Source organism: Pinus tabuliformis, chromosome 9, assembly GCF_031772625.1.
Source record: "Pinus tabuliformis cultivar Carrire ecotype Pingquan chromosome 9, CPIR1, whole genome shotgun sequence".
In the NCBI taxonomy this organism is placed as follows: domain Eukaryota; kingdom Viridiplantae; phylum Streptophyta; class Pinopsida; order Pinales; family Pinaceae; genus Pinus; species Pinus tabuliformis.
Genome location: NC_142307.1, coordinates 1,063,659,823 through 1,063,678,159, shown reverse-complemented (window position 1 = coordinate 1,063,678,159; position 18,337 = coordinate 1,063,659,823).

Sequence of the window (18,337 nt, the reverse complement as noted above, 5' to 3'; positions counted from 1 at the left end):
AAAAATACATAGCCGTGCCGCCGCCCCCTAAAAATCAGTTGGCCAACCGAGCTAGCCATTGGGTCCGGCCCCCTAGCCCACCATAGCGGCCCAACCACTTCCCTCCACCCATCTTCGGCTCACGACACCCCGACGGAGTGGCACAGGGGGAGCTACACGGTGGCAGGCGGGCCACCGGGGTGGTGCGGGGGGAGCTGCACAGCTCCCCTCGCGCCACCCCTGCGGCCCGCCCCCCACAGGGTGGCGGGGCGATTTTGAGAATCGCCCTGCCACCTCGCGGGCGGGCGGGCCAACCATCCCCATCGCCCCTAACCTATGGGCCCGTTTGGCCACCGTGAGCATTACCGGGCCCGTTTGGCCGCCGTGAGCTTTACCAGGCCCACCATGCCCACAACGGACGTAGTGGGTAAATTTGGCCCGCAAAAAGTTTTAATTAAAAAAAAAAATTAAACTTCATTAAACTTATTTAATATTAAAATTTGCAAGGAAAAAAATTAACTAACCTTTCAATTGCGAGAATTCTCCGTTGAATATGTTGTTGATAGCAATGTAGCTGCTCCACAAATTCGCTAGAAGTCTTTTAATGAACCTCGGAAAACCTTGATGTGATATGAGTAATAGTGATAATGGAATTTATTATATAGGTGAAATTGCGGAAATGTTTTATCGTATGGTTAATGTGGGATTAATTTGTTTTAAAAAAATTTAACATGTTAATTTTTTTATGGCGATATAGGAAACTATGATAAAGCGAATATTATGGAATCGTTTTACAGCGTGGTGAATGTGGGATTAATTTGTTTTAGAATGTATTATAAAAATTAAAAAAAACATTCAATTGTTTAGTAAATATTATATAGTTTAACTATTAAAATAATTTAAGTAAAAGTTTTAGTTTACAATTTTAAATTTAAAGATTTATTTCATAAAAAAATTTAGTTAACATTTTTCAATGAATTGTAGAATAAAATAATAAAGGGAAATACATGAAACAAAATTTTTGGAGGGAAATATTTTGGCGAAACTTTTTGGAGGGAAAATTTCGTTCTCTAGCTATATAATATCTTTAGGAGGGTCTGCATTTATATCATTCGACCTCTTTTATTTGAAAGAGATGGGTTCTCCTGATAGTGAAGTTTCGCTTTGTACAACATTAACATCTTCATCGCGTAACAACTCTATTCATATTGATGAATATAATGGAAATTCTTCCACTATGAATAGAAAGTCAATTATTCCACTTAGTCCTAATCCTAAGGAATATGAGAACAACACTGATGAAAGAGGGGATGGAAAATTTCAAATAAATAAAGAGTCATGGATTCCACTTAGTCATAATTCTAAGGACTATGAGAGCAACAGTGATGAAGAGCATGATGACGAATTTCAAAAGAATGGAGTGCCATGGTGTCCACATAGTTCTAATCCTATGGACTATGACAACAGTAGTGATGAAGAGCATGATGATGAATTTCAAAAGAATGGAGTGTCACGGTGTCCACTTAGTCCTAATTAGAAGGACTATGAGAGCAGCAATGATGAAGAGCATGATGACGAATTTCAAAAGAATGGAGTGTCACAGTGTCCACTTAATCCTAATTCTAAGGACTATGAGAGCATCAGTGATGAAGAGCATGATGACGAATTTCAAAAGAATGGAGTGTCATGGTGTCCACTTAGTCCTAATTCTAAGGACTATGGGAGCAAGAGTGATGAAGAGCATGATGATGAATTTCAAAAGAATGGAGTGTCACAGTGTCCTCTTAGTCCTAATTCTAAGGACTATGAGAGTAGCAGTGATGAAGAGCATTATGAAAATCTCAAAATAATGGAGTGTCACGGTGTCCTCTTAGTCCTAATCCAATGGACTATGAGACCAGCAGTGATGAAGAGCATGATGACAAATTTCAAAAGAATGGAGTGTCACAGTGTCCACTTAGTCCTAATTCTAAAGACTATGAGAGCAACAATGATGAAGAGCATGATGATGAATTTCAAAAGAATGGGGTGTCACGGTTTCCACTTAGTCATAATTCTAAGGACTATGAGAGCAGCAATGATGAAGAGCATGATGACGAATTTCAAAAGAATGGAGTGTCACGGTGTCCACTTAGTCCTAATTCTAAGGACTATGAGAGCAGCAGTGATGAAGAGCGTGATGATGAATTTCAAAAGAATGGAGTGTCACGATGTCCTCTTAGTCCTAATTCTAAGGACTATGAGAGCAACAGTGATGAAGAGCGTGATGAAAAATTTCAAAAGAATGGAGTGTCACAATGTCCTCTTAGTCCTAATCCAATGGACTATGAGACCAAAAGTGCTGAAGAGCATGATGAAAAATTTCAGAAGAATGGAGTGTCACGGTGTCCACTTAGTCCTAATCCTATGGACTATGAGAGCAGTAGTGATGAAGAGCATGATGAAAAATTTCAACATAATGGAGTGTCACGGTGTTCTCTTAGTCCTAATCCTATGGACTATGAGAGTAGTAGTGATGAAGGACAGGATGAAGCACTTAGTCCTAATCCTAATGACTATAAGGGTAGCAGTGACAAAGGATAGGATGTAGCATTTTCAGTAAGTAAATAGTCACATTTTCGACGTAGTCCTAATTCTATGGACTATGAGATCAACACTAACAATGCACATGAGGAAGAATATCCAATAAACATCGAGTCAAATTTTCCATTCAGTCCCAATTCTAAGGACTATGACAGTAGCACTGAAGAAGGGGAAGATGAAGAATATCCTCCAAGTCAGTATTTGAAAATCACAGTTGATCATAGTGTGGATAACATTCCTCTTAATGATGATGAAAATGCTTATACAAATGATGATCCAATGATGGAGATGTTGCTAAGAAATATTGTATCAAGGAGTAGGAGCAGACCTTTTCGTATCAATGCAAGATGTTCTAGTTATACAAGGGGTAGAGCAGAATATTTGACGAGAAGAAGTTCTATCAGCGCTCTCATTTGAAGTGAATGTTGTCAAAAAGATTGCTTGAAACATCTGGATTTCAAATTTTCATTAGAGAGAAGGAAGAGATATTTGTCAATGAATAAAAGCATGCAAAATTCATATTTAGTTGGGTGCATGAAATCTACATTGTTAGGTTATGATTATGATATTGGATCTTTATTTATCTATAGAAAGGATTTCAAAATGTTTCATTCCATGGGGAATTTTCGTCTTTCGAGAATTCAAGAAAATTTGGAAAAGGATCCCACATTTTATTCAGAAGTACGTCATAAAAGACAGTGTGGGCCATTATCAAATACTGCAATGTCATGGATGAAAGATTTCTTTCAAAGCATGGAGAGTGTATGCCAAATAGAGAGACAATACATATTCCAGATAATTTTTCAAGATGAGAAATCTACAACTTATACAAAGAATATGTAGAAGGTGCTGAGGGACATGGTCGGTTTATTACATATCAATATTTTGTGAAGGTATGGAAGAAAGAATTCAACAATGTCCGTATTCCTAAGAAGGCAAGGATGCGGATTTACAGTACATGTACTTCTCTTAAATAAAAAAGGGACAAATGTGAAGGGTCAGAAAGAGGTAAGCATTCATAACTTTAACTTTTAAAATTGTATAGTCATCAACTATGAAAACATATTTCTTAATGGATTTCTTTTATGTTGTGTAGATTCAATTGTCAAAGAACTTTAGGAGCATCGCGAACAACAAATAAGTGAAAGGAAAAAGTTGTACAAGCATCGAAAAAAGTGTTATAATAATTCGAATAAATATTTGGGTTTGATAATTGATGGTATGGACCAGAAGAAAACACTTTTACCACATTTTGTTCGCACAACCAAAAATTTACAGGAGGAAAATTTTATTCAGTATCACTTGGTCGGTTGTATGGTATTCAATGCGAAAATGTTGCCAAGGGTGTACTTCATAGCTCCAAATATTCATAATGATGCAAATCTGACAATAGCCGTAATTCATGATGCCCTTTCTCATTGGTCTGATAATCTTCCTGAAGTTTTGTATCTACAATTGGACAACACTTGCTGTGAAAACAAAAATCAGGTTGTTTTTGGATATCTAAACATGCTTGTTGAATTGAGAATTTTTCAGAAGGTAAAGGTTGGTTTCCTTCTTGTTGGGCACACTCATGACCATATTGATAAGATGTTTAGTCGTTTTTCAGTCACATTGAGGAGGAAGGAAGTTGGGAGCTTGCCATCTTTAATTGAATGTATTAAGAAATCATACGTGCCAGAGCCTACTTTTGATGTGTTGGGAGAAACTGTTGACATGCGAAGGTTTATTTTGGGATTGCATGGTGAGGAGAAATGCATTGAACAACTTAATGACATTAGCTTCCAACATCAATTTCGTATCAAAAAAATTGATGGGAAAACACTAATATGGGGCAAGAAGTATTCAACTACTGCAAAATGGGCACCTTCATCAGGTTTGGAATTTTTGAAGTTCATTCCAGATCATCCAATATTTGCATCAAAAATATCGTTATTACAATCAGTTGGTGAAGTTCATAATGCACGAAGACAGAATGGAGATATAAATTATTTTTATTGCTTAGAAGAAATTAAAAAATGTGTTAGATATACATATGAGTACTTTGACATTGCTGATTCAGTTTGGTGGGAGTCATTTTTCAATAATCAAAGTGATATCATCTCAACAACAACAAATGAAGATATACCTTTGAAAAATTCATTTATTTGGCCACAAAATGTGTCGAATGAACATGAGGAAATAAACATTATTGAACAACAACAATCTCAAGGTATTATTAATTCTTCACAGGCAGAGGAAAGAGAGATGTATATTGGTTCCAGAAGATCTCGTGCACAATGTGAAGCCATGGAAGACCTTTACAGGGGTTCAGTATAGGATATTAAGGAGGGTTGCATCATCACAGTGCTAGCAGATGGAGATCCCAATGGCTATCCATTCTGGGTTGCTAAAGTTATAAAGGTATTTACATAAAATGAGGATGTTACAGGTGTTGATGTACATTGGTGTGCCACAAATACACACCCATTCAATGGTGTGTATAAGCCAAAGATGGTAGTTGACAAAAAAATGGCAGAAAGAGAAAAAGAAAGGGTACAAATATAAATCGTTGCCACATAGACATCTTAAAACTGGAGGATGTTGAAATACTTGTTTATGACTTCAATTTAACAAAGAGAGGAACTCTTCACTTCAAGATGATAGAGATTCTGAAAAGGTTGTTACCAGAAGGAACAATGTTGAGATGAGAGTCTGCTGAAACCAGTTGTAGATCTAGAAGAATTTTGAAACCTGAAATGGTGGGCATGCATGTGGACTCAGATGGGGCACTAGTTGATGAAAAGAGAAGAATATGGAACATCTTCGTCAGCATCCAGTCACTCATATGAAGATGTGAATTCTGATGGTGTGCAAAAAAATATGAGTGATTTTGAATAATTGTTTAAGACAATTTATATAACTGATGTTTGCATCGTATCTTGAAATAAAATTTTTGATTTCCATATGGTGTTAAATCAGAAGTTATAGTTATTTTGATGTTGTTGGATTATATGTCTTAATTATGATAATTTTTATTGTTTAGAATACCTATAATGCAACACTAAATTAGATATATAATGCATGTTTCATTCAATATACAAATAATGACATTTGAATTCATTTAGTCATGTGATTTGTTCATAATGTCATGGTTTTTTAATTTTATGGTTGAAAAAATTCCAATTTCTTTTGTATCTAGCATGTTATAGTTGAAAACATGTTGAATTTATACTTAGAAAAGAAAAATTTTATTCTACCAAAAACATTAGTGTGTTTTTTCCTCATAAAAAACTTTTTTGGCACATAAAAATTCGGTTTTACTAGCATTTTTTAAAAATGTTGAAAATTGACCCTAAAAAAAAAAATCATCGTTCCAGTATCACCACTTTTTCGTTTTCAAGGTGTTTTTTGCACGAAAATTTCATTTTCACTGCCACTTTTAAAACATGTTCAAAATTGACCCTAAAAAAAAACCATCGTTTCAATATACACACTTTTCGTTTTTAGCACTGTTTTTGATGTTTTTTGGCCAGAGTTCCCATTTTGAGTTTATAGTTCCTGTTTCAAAGTTTACATTGTTAAAATGTAAAAAGTGAGCTTTCTTTAGTAAAAATATTGAAATAAAGATCAAAATTCCTTTAACATAATTTTACTTAAATGCAGTAACTGAAACTTAGTCTTTTCCTTCCTACAATTCAGATTTATATGAAGCAAGCCTAACAATTTCAAAATAACATGCAAGCTAGAAATGTGTTGGGAAGTTTTTAATTTTGATAAAAACTTGGAGAATGGGTGAATTAATTAATATGTCTTGATTATTATTTCTCATAAAGTAATCCAAATATTTTTTTTTCGAAAAACAAGACAGAGAAGGAGAGTTTTCATGCTGGGATTGAAAAAAATTGTTTAAGCATGGAAAAGCGGAAAAACAAGTTTCAAATCAATTTATTTGAAATCAAGAAAAACAAAAAATTATGAAAATTAAGGAAATAAACTGTTATTTATTGGATGGTCAGGAAGTCGGGTAGTCAGATGGTCATTCATTGATTGATGAGTATCACTTATCTCTGATCTCGACTACAAAGAAGTCAGGTGAGTCTAAAAGGTTAGGCGAAGAATGGAGTCGGGAGGTTGGGTAGTCGGGAATTAAAGATTATTGGAAGAGATTGAAAGTCAGATCGACCGTGCAGTGGGGATGTTGGGGTCAGGATCCATATTTTAATTATTTGTACAAAAAACATAATCCGACCTCCGACCCCGAACTTAAAAAGTTATGTTTTGTTTTTTTCCATTTTCCATTTTTTTGTTGTTGTTTTTTTTTTTAGGGAATAAAAGAAAAATTTATATAGGGTCCTCATTTTCTCTTTTACAAAAAACAAAAAACAAGGTTGTTGTAATCCTAACAACAAATGGTGACACACTAAAAGAAACATTTATCTTCATTGGGATTAATTTTATAATTCAAATAAAGAAAGTTTTCAGAAATTTCTTCTAATCTATGATTAATATTGAGATACTTGATAGTTTGAAGGAAAAGAAAATGGTCAAAATAGAAGTACTTATGAAAGAAATGAAAAATTTATGAAAAAAGAGTCAAATAATGAGGTTATTTGTATCTTTAGAACCTTAAAATCCAATCAATTTTCTGAATGTTTTAACACTAAGTTTAAGATTTTAATACTATCAAAGTGTTTTTGCTTTGCGTTATAATATTTCTTTAAACCTTTGATTGTTTCACTTTGGTGAGTGCAAATATCACCTTGAGTTGAATTACAAACATCGACCCATTGCCAACAAGTGTTTATAGCCCCGACGAGTTTGTTTTTTCTTCTTTGAATAACTTTAATCTTCCTTCTTTCACTTTATAGCTTATGACTAATTTGAAATTTTCTCACATATAGCTATGTGAGGAAAGCAGGGTATCAGAGAGTTGTTTTGATAGAAAATATTTTAATGTATTAAAAAGCTCAAACTTTGTATTATATTATTCATTACTTAGGAGAATTTGGTTGATTTTTTTTTTAATATTTGAAAGTGATGGAACTCTCACAACATAAAACAAACAATCAAACACTTTTCCATTATCAAAAGTTTATATGAGAACTAAAGAAATATCAAACATTCCTGGACTTTTCATATTTTGAGAATAATTTGTCCTTAAACTTTAATTTATTGGAACAATAATATAACACAATGATAAAAGTATGCTTATTGGAATATGTAATCATAGTTGAAATTCTACAACTAAGGAAACAAATAAAAAGAAAAACCATGCACACAAATCTTCAAAAGAACATTTTTTTTTTTTAGGATATTCACATCCTTTAATAAAAAAAAATATTTATATATGGTCTTGATAGATTTTCTTATGAAAAAAATCTTTTCAAAACTTGCCCATTTACAGGTAAATTTTCCACTTAGCCTTGCAATGCTTGTAAAATGTAAGTTGAAGGACCAAATTTTGAAAATATTTGAAAATGACCAATCCAAAGATTGCTGAAATTTAGAGTGTTTGCCTTTGTCCTCATGGCTTTTGTCCCATTTGAGAACTAAGTCACCAACAACAAAATATCTATCATATGCTAGATGTTTATCAAACCATTTTTTGATAATTTGCTAATGATCATGAAATTTAACTTTTTCCTTTTGTCGTTCCTCTTCCAATTTTAGCAATGTATATAGTCGAACATCCATATTTTTTATTGAATTATGTGTTACAGATTTAGCTAATTGGATAGATGAAAGGAAAATATTTGGTGGTAGTATGGCTTGCTTACCACATACCAAAAATAGAGGAATTACCTAATTCTCTTTTAGGAGTAACTCTATCAGCCCATAGGGCATTAGATAATTGGCTATGCCAATTTCTTTGATGATTTTGGACAATCTTTTTGAGAAATTTGAATCAAATTTTTATTTGTGGACTCAACTAAGCCATTACCTTGAGGGTAGTAATTAGCATAAAATTTAATTTTGATACTTTTATGTATACAAAAATCAACGATCTTAAGAGGAGAAATATGAAGCATTATCAAACAAAAAATATGTTGGAACTCCAAACCTCTTAATTATATGGGTTTCAAGGAAAGATCTAACCTATTCATCGTTGACTTTTTCCAAAGGGATTGCTTTAGTCCATCCTGTAAAATAATCAATGGCTTATGTAATTTTGAAGAGTTTGGATTGATCTCACTAATCAAATGGTCATTCGACCTCAACAAGTTGAAGAGGGAGAGTCGGTCTTTTCTCTTTTCATGTTGTTATGTTACGTTCTTTACATTTCCGCACATATGCATAGGAATATTTAAACAGAGTGGGCTAGTACTAGCCTCCTCGTAAAAATTTATGTGCAGTGGTTTCTCTACCAAAATTCCCACTAGAAGGTCCATCATGTAAATATACTAGGACTTTTTCATGTATTTATTGGTACAGGTACATAAATGATTTGTTCTTGATTCATCTCAAATTCATTGTACAATCTTGTTTCTGAATTAGAATTTTCATCTTCATCTGAACGATATCCTTATGATTCAACTGATAATTTACATAGCCTCTGTCCTCTGATGACTTTAGATGGTTTAATTTCTAAATCATACTCTTGTAATGCAATCATCCAATTTTCCGTTTTTTCTCCTAAATATTTATGTACTAACAAATTCCTTACTACAAGGTGTGGAACTTGTTAGTGTCAGTCTTTCCAGCCTTCCTACAGTGATCAAATGTGCTCTTACAAAGTGATTTTGAAGTGTCAAGGTCAAATTTTGTCATTTCAGTGAGTCTTCAAGCAAAATTTGGTCACTAGGCATTAGGTCTAGGGTTTGCCCAAATGTCAGTCCATGTCACCATTCAGCTGAGTTTATCATCATTCGTAGGGTTGTCATTATCATGTCAGTGTCTAATGAGTCATTTTACACCTGGTTCATGCTTCATGTTGCGCCCAGGCAAGGTCATTTCCCTCTCCTAGGGTTTTGAAGGCAATTTCTCTTGGATGGTCAAATCACCGGCAAAACTTGTTTCCTGATGTTCATACACCTTCCCCTATCCTTAAAGTACCTTATCAAACACTTCCCATCCCTTAGATCCGCCAAATTCCTCATTTTTGCACAAATCCTAGTTTCTAGCTACAACCTGGCAATTTTCTAGGTTTGGCCTGTGTTTTGTCCTTTTCGACCCCTTCCCCTCACTCAATTTCTGAGATTCCACTTTCCCCTGCTTCCTAACATCCCTCCCCACTCCCAAAAATTTCCCCAAGAATTTAGAAGCCCTCTATCCCCTTCATTTCGCTCCATTTCGACAAAATCCCTTGTTTCACACATCGGGACAAGTTTCACTCAAAAGTTGTTCCTGAGCAATCAGAGATGAATTTTGCAAAACTGAGAGAGGTTTTTGTCCAAAACATGCCAAGAAAGAAAAACCTCTTTCACTTTTTACACAGGTGTCATGGTTTGAGAGAAATGTCAAAAATACCGGCGAGAACGAAGGTGCTCCAAGGACGGTTGGCCAAAGCACAAAAACGAAGGAAAACGCCCGATCCACTCCAAATTTTGGCCAAAGCCTCTTTTACTGAGCATGGTACTTGATTTGGGACTCCCAGCCCAAATTTCAAGAAATTTGGAGAAAATTTTGTCATTTGTGAATTTTTTGTGCAATTTTACAGGTTTTGGCCGTTGGAGTGGTCTCACCCCGCGCGCGACCACTCGTGGGGACAGCTCAGAACGGGGAAAACTCTGCATTTTTGGAATTGTCATGCAAAAATACACTTGCTTATGCATGGGGTCAAATTTTTATGGAGATTTTGGCCTCCAAAAGCTCAAAATACATGCAAATTTTGACTTTCTGCCCACTTTTTGAGTTGCAGAAAGCTGTCTTGGAAGAAATAACTTTTGAGGGGTCAAATCAACTCCAAATTCAGAAATTCCAGTTGAGTTGGAAAGTAGACTCACAGACCTTTCCAATGAGCTATCTTTCACCTGATTTGGACACCATGAAGGCCCTCAAACACAGCTGTCAATGCGCGCGACCACTCCAAGGCAGGGGCGCGACCACTCAGGGAAATTTTTGCCAGTTTGACCATTTCGGCCTGCAAAACTCAGTTTTTACTATGGTTGACTCTTAATGCTTGTAAATGATGGATTTTTGGATAATTTTCATGGCACATGGATACATTTACTCTTCTTTAACACTTCTAGAAGTTTCCTTGATGTAAATAGTGAATATTAAATGCATGAATGGGTTACCTAAGTTTTAGAGGCAAGTTGTTTTGACTGCCTATTATCTAGTGCTCAGTTTAGAATTAGTTCAAACTGCTCCTAGGAAGCTGAGCTCGACCCCTAAAGGTGGGGAAAGGAGTTAGATCATCTATATTATGCCTTCTCTTGCTCATTTTCATGGTTGGACTCTTGAGGGAGAAGCTCCTATTGTATATTTTACTTGTATCTCTGCAATTTGAGGAAAAGGAAGGCCAGGGTTTTGCAGACATCATTGTGGATTCTTGTGGATTATTGTGTTGATGGTGTGTTTCCTACTTGTCATTGTAAGTGTGTTTATGTGTTCCATCTCTTATTCTATTGTTGCTAATTAAACAAAAGAAGTGATAAAGTTTGAATTCATGCATGCCATGCTCAACTTTCAATTTTGTTTGATATTTATGTTTTCCACTGTCTAAAGAGGATTCAAAGCCATTGTTTGCCCTCTTTAGCTCCCTCTCTTTCTTCCTTGATCATCCATCTCAGCTTAAGGCATCAGCACAAACTCCTACCTTGCCCCAAAGACCCACCTGCAAAAACTGAGCTCAATCCCCGCACCCTGAATTGCACTCCCTCCAATTGCCACCAAAAACCCCAAAAACTTTAAATCAACCCTCCTTATCAGTTTACTAGCCTAATATCAGTGTTCCTAATTGGGTCAGCTCATCCTATTGAAAGATCTACCGAGTTTGACCGGAGAGAGCCTTCTCATACCCCGTAGGGCTAGCTACGAGGTGAAATGGTTTGATGTTGCCTTGAAGGTTTACCTTCTTCAGCCTAGGGTGAAATCTCAAGCGCTAACATAGTGGCGACCATACTGGGGAGAACAAACTTGTTTGTGGGTTGATGTGTTTGTTTCATAAGTCTTGGACGGAGCCTGAAGTTATGCCAGGTAGCCTTCGAAAACGCTCTTGTTTTACATCAGCGTTAGTAGATAAACGCTGCTTCAGTCAATCTCCGTGAGCATGTGAATACGACACTTCATTTGCATTTTACCCCAGTACATGTATCAAGTTCAGATCTGATGGTTGATGGTGGACAACGATCAGACACTTGAAAGGCTGAAATCATTCACTTGGCAACTCTAAATCAGTTTTGAAGATCAGATCCAAAGACTCCACTGGAGGATGATCCCGACCAGCAGAAACATGAAAGGAGAATATGGCAAAATCAGGTATTCAAGTTGGAATTTCATCCAAGACATTTTGTTCTTTGTCATAAATTATTTCTTCTCTTTTCCCACGAATGTCAAGAAGGCTTTGCAAAGTATATTGTATTTGAGAAGAGATCCTTGACCTACAGTTAATTCTTTTCCTTCGAAGATTGTGAGTGCCAAAGATTTGAATACCTTTGAGCTTGATCAAGACCTTTCTTCCGAATTTTGTGATGACCATCTTCAAGTTGATGAACCTCAAGTGACCAAAACTAATTTTATACCTGCTGTACATACCCCTATACCTTGTAAAATTCCAGATCGGTATAAACCTCTTGTTTTACCTTCTGTTCTTCATGCTTTCCCCAAAAACTATGATCTATACTTGCCGATGTTTGATGGTGAATGTAAGAATGTCAACGCTGAGCAACATGTCCAGAATTTTGAGAATTTTCTAGATCTTTTTGAAGTGGATGAAGAAGATGTCAGTATTAGGCTTTTTGCTCTTTCTTTGCAAGCTGAAGTGAAGAGTTGGTTCAAAGCCCTGCTTGATGCAAGCATTTCAGATTTCCAGCAGTTTGTCAAAGTTTTTCTCGACAGGTGGATGATCGGTCAAAACCTTTTCTTGATTGTAGAAGAGTATAACCAGTTGAAAAGACTGCCAGGTGAGACAGTACAACAGTTTTCGGCCAGATTTAATCAAGTTTATTATTCGATGCCAGTTGATATAAGACCTTCTCCTAGATCTGCTCTCTTGCACTATCCGGGTGCCTTTGATCCAGAGATGGAGTTTCAGCTGAGAGAAAGGGATATTGCAACACTTCACGAGATGCAAAACAGTGCAGCAAATGTAGAGGCGCATCTGCTGATCCGAAGGGCAAGGTTGAAGGAAGAAGAGATGAAAAACATAGATCCGGAAAAATCAACATCTCTAGAGGTGAAGCTTGATATTTTGGTAAGTGCAGTGGAGAAGATGATGGAGAAGGTCACCTCAGGACATGCTTATGATGTTCAAGGCTCGCTGATTGAAGAAGAACAAGTTGCTGATCCAAAACATTTTGTTTCTTATCCTAGTTGTCGTAAATCTGATAATGATTATTTTGTAGATCACCTTGGCGAAGAAAGAACTGTTGATATGACCTGCATGCTTGATGATATGTTTTATACTGATGATTTGCCTTGGTTTGATCAATATGACGATGATTATGTTCTCCAAACAGAAGCTAATCTTGTAGATAAACCAATAGCTAGTTTGTGGGAGGAAGAGGTTCATTTTCAGCAGCTCAAATATAATGATCACCCATCACATATCAGCTATGACAGTGACGAGGAAAGTGCAGCAAATTTTGAAGTAAGTGAAGGATATTTACCTTTTTGTTTTGATTCATGTCAGTTCATTAAAGACAACTTCCATGAAATTAGAAATCAGCTGTCAACAAGTCTTGATCTAGACCATCTTGGAGGCAATAAAAACCTTGTTCCAGACTTTTCATATTCAGATTTGCAGTCCCCAAATGCCTTTGATTGTCAAGTTGCAGATGAAAGCATGGAAGTTGACATATTTGATCAAATGATACAAGAAGGTTCCCTACCTTTTTGTTTCGAATCATTTCAGTTTTTGAAGGGTAGGTTGTATAGTAAATCTTTAAATGGACAACCTATAACAAATCAACAATCTCTCAATGTAAATGTTGAGGATGAGATAGATGAAAAAATTCTTGAGCAGCCTGTAGCATCAGATTTGCAGCTACCAAATGAAATTGAAAGGCAGATTACAGATGAAACTGTGGCAGCCGAAATACATGATTTGATGATACAGGAAGATTCTATACCCTTTTGTTTTGAAGCATTTCAGTTTATAAGGCAGAATTTTCATAAAATCTCTCAAGAAAATGATGAACAGCTAGAAGGATGTCATACATTTTCAATGGATACATTGCAGCAGTCTTTTCAAGTTTTTCATGATCCAATCGCTGATGTTTTGGATGAGGTTTGCAGTCAAAGTCTTTCTCCATTGACCACATGTGAGCTTGAAACATGTGCTGATATGAATGTGATCTGGCAGCCAGTTTCTGTGTCATTTTTAGCAGAGGTCTCATCACAAGGCTCAGATCAAAGTTTGCATTCATGTAATGAGGAAAAGAGAAGTAATCCATTGGATGAGCTAAGTTCCAGTGTGCTTGAATTTCAAGATCCTTATGCAGTGTTATTGGAGGCGGATAGAGAATTCATATCATTCAATGGGTCTGTTTCTAAGTTGTCATGGGAGTTGCCTTTCAATAGTTCTCTTTTGTTGTTCATAAGCAAGCACTTGTGGAGAATTCGAACAGCAGATGGGACACTTACTTGGTTACATTGGTTGTTTCATTTCACTTGACCAGGTGATGAATGAAACTGTTAGAGTAGGTTTTGATGAATAAGCTCCACTTTGAGCATCATTTTCAGTTGGTCGAGTGTGTTTAAGTATCGAGTCAGTTTTTAGTTGAGTCATGAGTCCTTTATGAGTCAATTTTTAGCCTTGTGGTTAAGTTAGTTTGTGTCAGTTTTCAGTCTTGCATTTCAACTTGAGTTTATGACTCCATTGCCCAATGATTGTAAGGCACTGGTCTGCTCTCCCAGAGGTCGAAGGTTCTTGGCACCTCCAAGGAGATACCATCCCCATTGGAGCCAATGTTAGTGTCAGTCTTTCCAGCCTTCCTACAGTGATCAAATGTGCTCTTACAAAGTGATTTTGAAGTGTCAAGGTCAAATTTTGTCATTTCAGTGAGTCTTCAAGCAAAATTTGGTCACTAGGCATTAGGTCTAGGGTTTGCCCAAATGTCAGTCCATGTCACCATTCAGCTGAGTTTATCATCATTCGTAGGGTTGTCATTATCATGTCAGTGTCTAATGAGTCATTTTACACCTGGTTCATGCTTCATGTTGCGCCCAGGCAAGGTCATTTCCCTCTCCTAGGGTTTTGAAGGCAATTTCTCTTGGATGGTCAAATCACCGGCAAAACTTGTTTCCTAATGTTCATACACCTTCCCCTATCCTTAAAGTACCTTATCAAACACTTCCCATCCCTTAGATCCGCCAAATTCCTCATTTTTGCACAAACCCTAGTTTCTAGCTACAACCTGGCAATTTTCTAGGTTTGGCCTGTGTTTTGTCCTTTTCGACCCCTTCCCCTCACTCAATCTCTGAGATTCCACTTTCCCCTACTTCCTAACATCCCTCCCCACTCCCAAAAATTTCCCCAAGAATTTAGAAGCCCTCTATCCCCTTCATTTCGCTCCATTTCGACAAAATCCCTTGTTTCACACATCGGGACAAGTTTCACTCAAAAGCTGTTCCTGAGCAATCAAAGATGAATTTTGCAAAACTGAGAGAGTTTTTTGTCCACAACATGCCAAGGAAGAAAAACCTCTTTCACTTTTTACACAGGTGTCATGGTTTGAGAGAAATGTCAAAAATACCGGCGAGAACGAAGGTGCTCCAAGGACGGTTGGCCAAAGCACAAAAACGAAGGAAAACGCCCGATCCACTCCAAATTTTGGCCAAAGCCTCTTTGACTGAGCATGGTACTTGATTGGGGACTCCCAGCCCAAATTTCAAGAAATTTGGAGAAAATTTTGTCATTTGTGAATTTTTTGTGCAATTTTACAGGTTTTGGCCGTTGGAGTGGTCTCACCCCGCGCGCGACCACTCGTGGGGATAGCTCAGAACGGGGAAAACTCTGCATTTTTGGAATTGTCATGCAAAAATACACTTGCTTATGCATGGGGTCAAATTTTTATGGAGATTTGGGCCTCCAAAAGCTCAAAATACATGCAAATTTTGACTTTCTGCCCACTTTTTGAGTTGCAGAAAGCTGTCTTGGGAGAAATAACTTTTGAGGGGTCAAATCAACTCCAAATTCAGAAATTATAGTTGGGTTGGAAAGTAGACTCATAGACCTTTCCAATGAGCTATCCTGCACCTGATTTGGACACCCGGAAGGCCCTCAAACACAGCTGCCAATGCGCGCGACCACTCCAAGGCAGGGGCGCGACCACTCAGGGAAATTTTTGCCAGTTTGACCATTTCGGCCTGCAAAACTCAGTTTTTACTATGGTTGACTCTTAATGCTTGTAAATGATGGATTTTTGGATAATTTTCATGGCACATGGATACATTTACTCTCCTTTAACACTTCTAGAAGTTTCCTTGATGTAAATAGTGAATATTAAATGTATGAATGGGTTACCTAAGTTTTAGAGGCAAGTTGTTTTGACTGCCTATTATCTAGTGCTCAGTTTAGAATTAGTTCAAACTGCTCCTAGGAAGCTGAGCTCGACCCCTAGATGTGGGGAAAGGAGTTAGATCATCTATATTATGCCTTCTCTTGCTCATTTTCATGGTTGGACTCTTGAGGGAGAAGCTCCTATTGTATATTTTACTTGTATCTCTGCAATTTGAGGAAAATGAAGGCCAGGGTTTTGCAGACATCATTGTGGATTCTTGTGGATTATTGTGTTGATGGTGTGTTTCCTACTTGTCATTGTAAGTGTGTTTATGTGTTCCATCTCTTATTCTATTGCTGCTAATTAAACAAAAGAAGTGATAAAGTTTGAATTCATGCATGCCATGCTCAACTTTCAATTTTGTTTGATATTTATGTTTTCCACTGTCTAAAGAGGATTCAAAGCCATTATTTGCCCTCTTTAGCTCCCTCTCTTTCTTCCTTGATCATCCATCTCAGCTTAAGGCATCAGCACAAACTCCTACCTTGCCCCAAAGACCCACCTGCAAAAACTGAGCTCAATCCCCGCACCCTGAATTGCACTCCCTCCAATTGCCACCAAAAACCCCAAAAACTTTAAATCAACCCTCCTTATCAGTTTACTAGCCTAATATCAGTGTTCCTAATTGGGTCAGCTCATCCTATTGAAAGATCTACCGAGTTTGACCGGAGAGAGCCTTCTCATACCCCGTAGGGCTAGCTACGAGGTGAAATGGTTTGATGTTGCCTTGAAGGTTTACCTTCTTCAGCCTAGGGTGAAATCTCAAGCGCTAACAGAACTATCACTTCAGCGTGAGATTTCAACAATAATGGTCTAAAGTGTTTGACAGATTTATAAACAACATATGCTTGCTTGTTTATTTTTGGATAATTTAATTCAGCACCCTAAAAACCAAAACTCATGAAAGAAATAAGAATTTCTATATTTTTAATTTTTTTATGAGTGAGGATTATTTCATATGAAGCATCAAATGCAAATGCGTATAATAAAAATTCTTTATCAAAATTTCAGCTCATTAATGTCGGGGAAACAACAATAACTTCTTTGATTTTTTCAAAGCATATTTTTGTAATGGTCCCCATTTAAAAACATGATTCTTCTTAATCATATCTTTCATTGGTCTGATTGTTTATGCAAAACTTGGAATAAACCTTCTAACAAAATTGATCTTTCCCACGAAAGATCACATATATTTTTATTGTGAGGAAGAACAATTTTCAAGATTGATTTGATTCTATCTGGATCAATAATAATACAAGTCTAAGAAACTATGAAACCCAATAATTTACCTTCGGTGACAACAAATATAGTTTTTTATGGGTTTAATGTTATCCCATACTTGCGTCATTTTTCGAAGATCTTCCTTAAATGATCAACATGTTGAGTTCTTTTCTTAGAATAGACTGTAATGCCATCCAGATATACCACCATGAAATTATTAATAAGTCCATTAAAATCAATATCCATGGCTCGTTGAAAAGCAGCTCCTGCATTGATTAACCCAAAAGGCATCTTTTTATAAGCATATGTACCCCATTTAGTTCAAAAAGTAGTTTTAATTTGATCTTTTGGTGCAACCAAAATCTAATTGTAACTAGAGAATCTATCAAGAAGAGAAAACATATTAGATCATGCAACAATTTGTGAAATATGTTCCATTGGAGGAACATGATAATTATCATTTTCAAATGATTTGTTAAAATTACGAAAATCATGCAAATTTTGCCATCTCCATTTCTTTTTTCCGGTCTGGGACTAAATTTTAAACCCATTGTGAATGGCTCACAAGAAAAATAATCCGAGCTTTCAAGAGTTTATTAAGTTCTTCTTTGATTTGACCCTCAAGTCTAGGATGCATTTTTCTTAGTTTTTGTTGAAAATGTTTAGTATATGATTTGATTGGAATTACATGTTGAATGATTTTAGTATCATAAACTTTCAAATCATCATAAGTCTAAGTGAAAACATCCTTGTATTGTTTGAAAATTTTAATAAATCTAGATCGTTCAATAGGTGTATAATTACTTCCCAAATTAATGTTTTGAGGTTGGTTTTTTGTTCCCAGATTTGCAACTTCAAATTGCATTGAAGAGTTTTTTTATTTTTTATTTTTGTTTATTTATTTATTT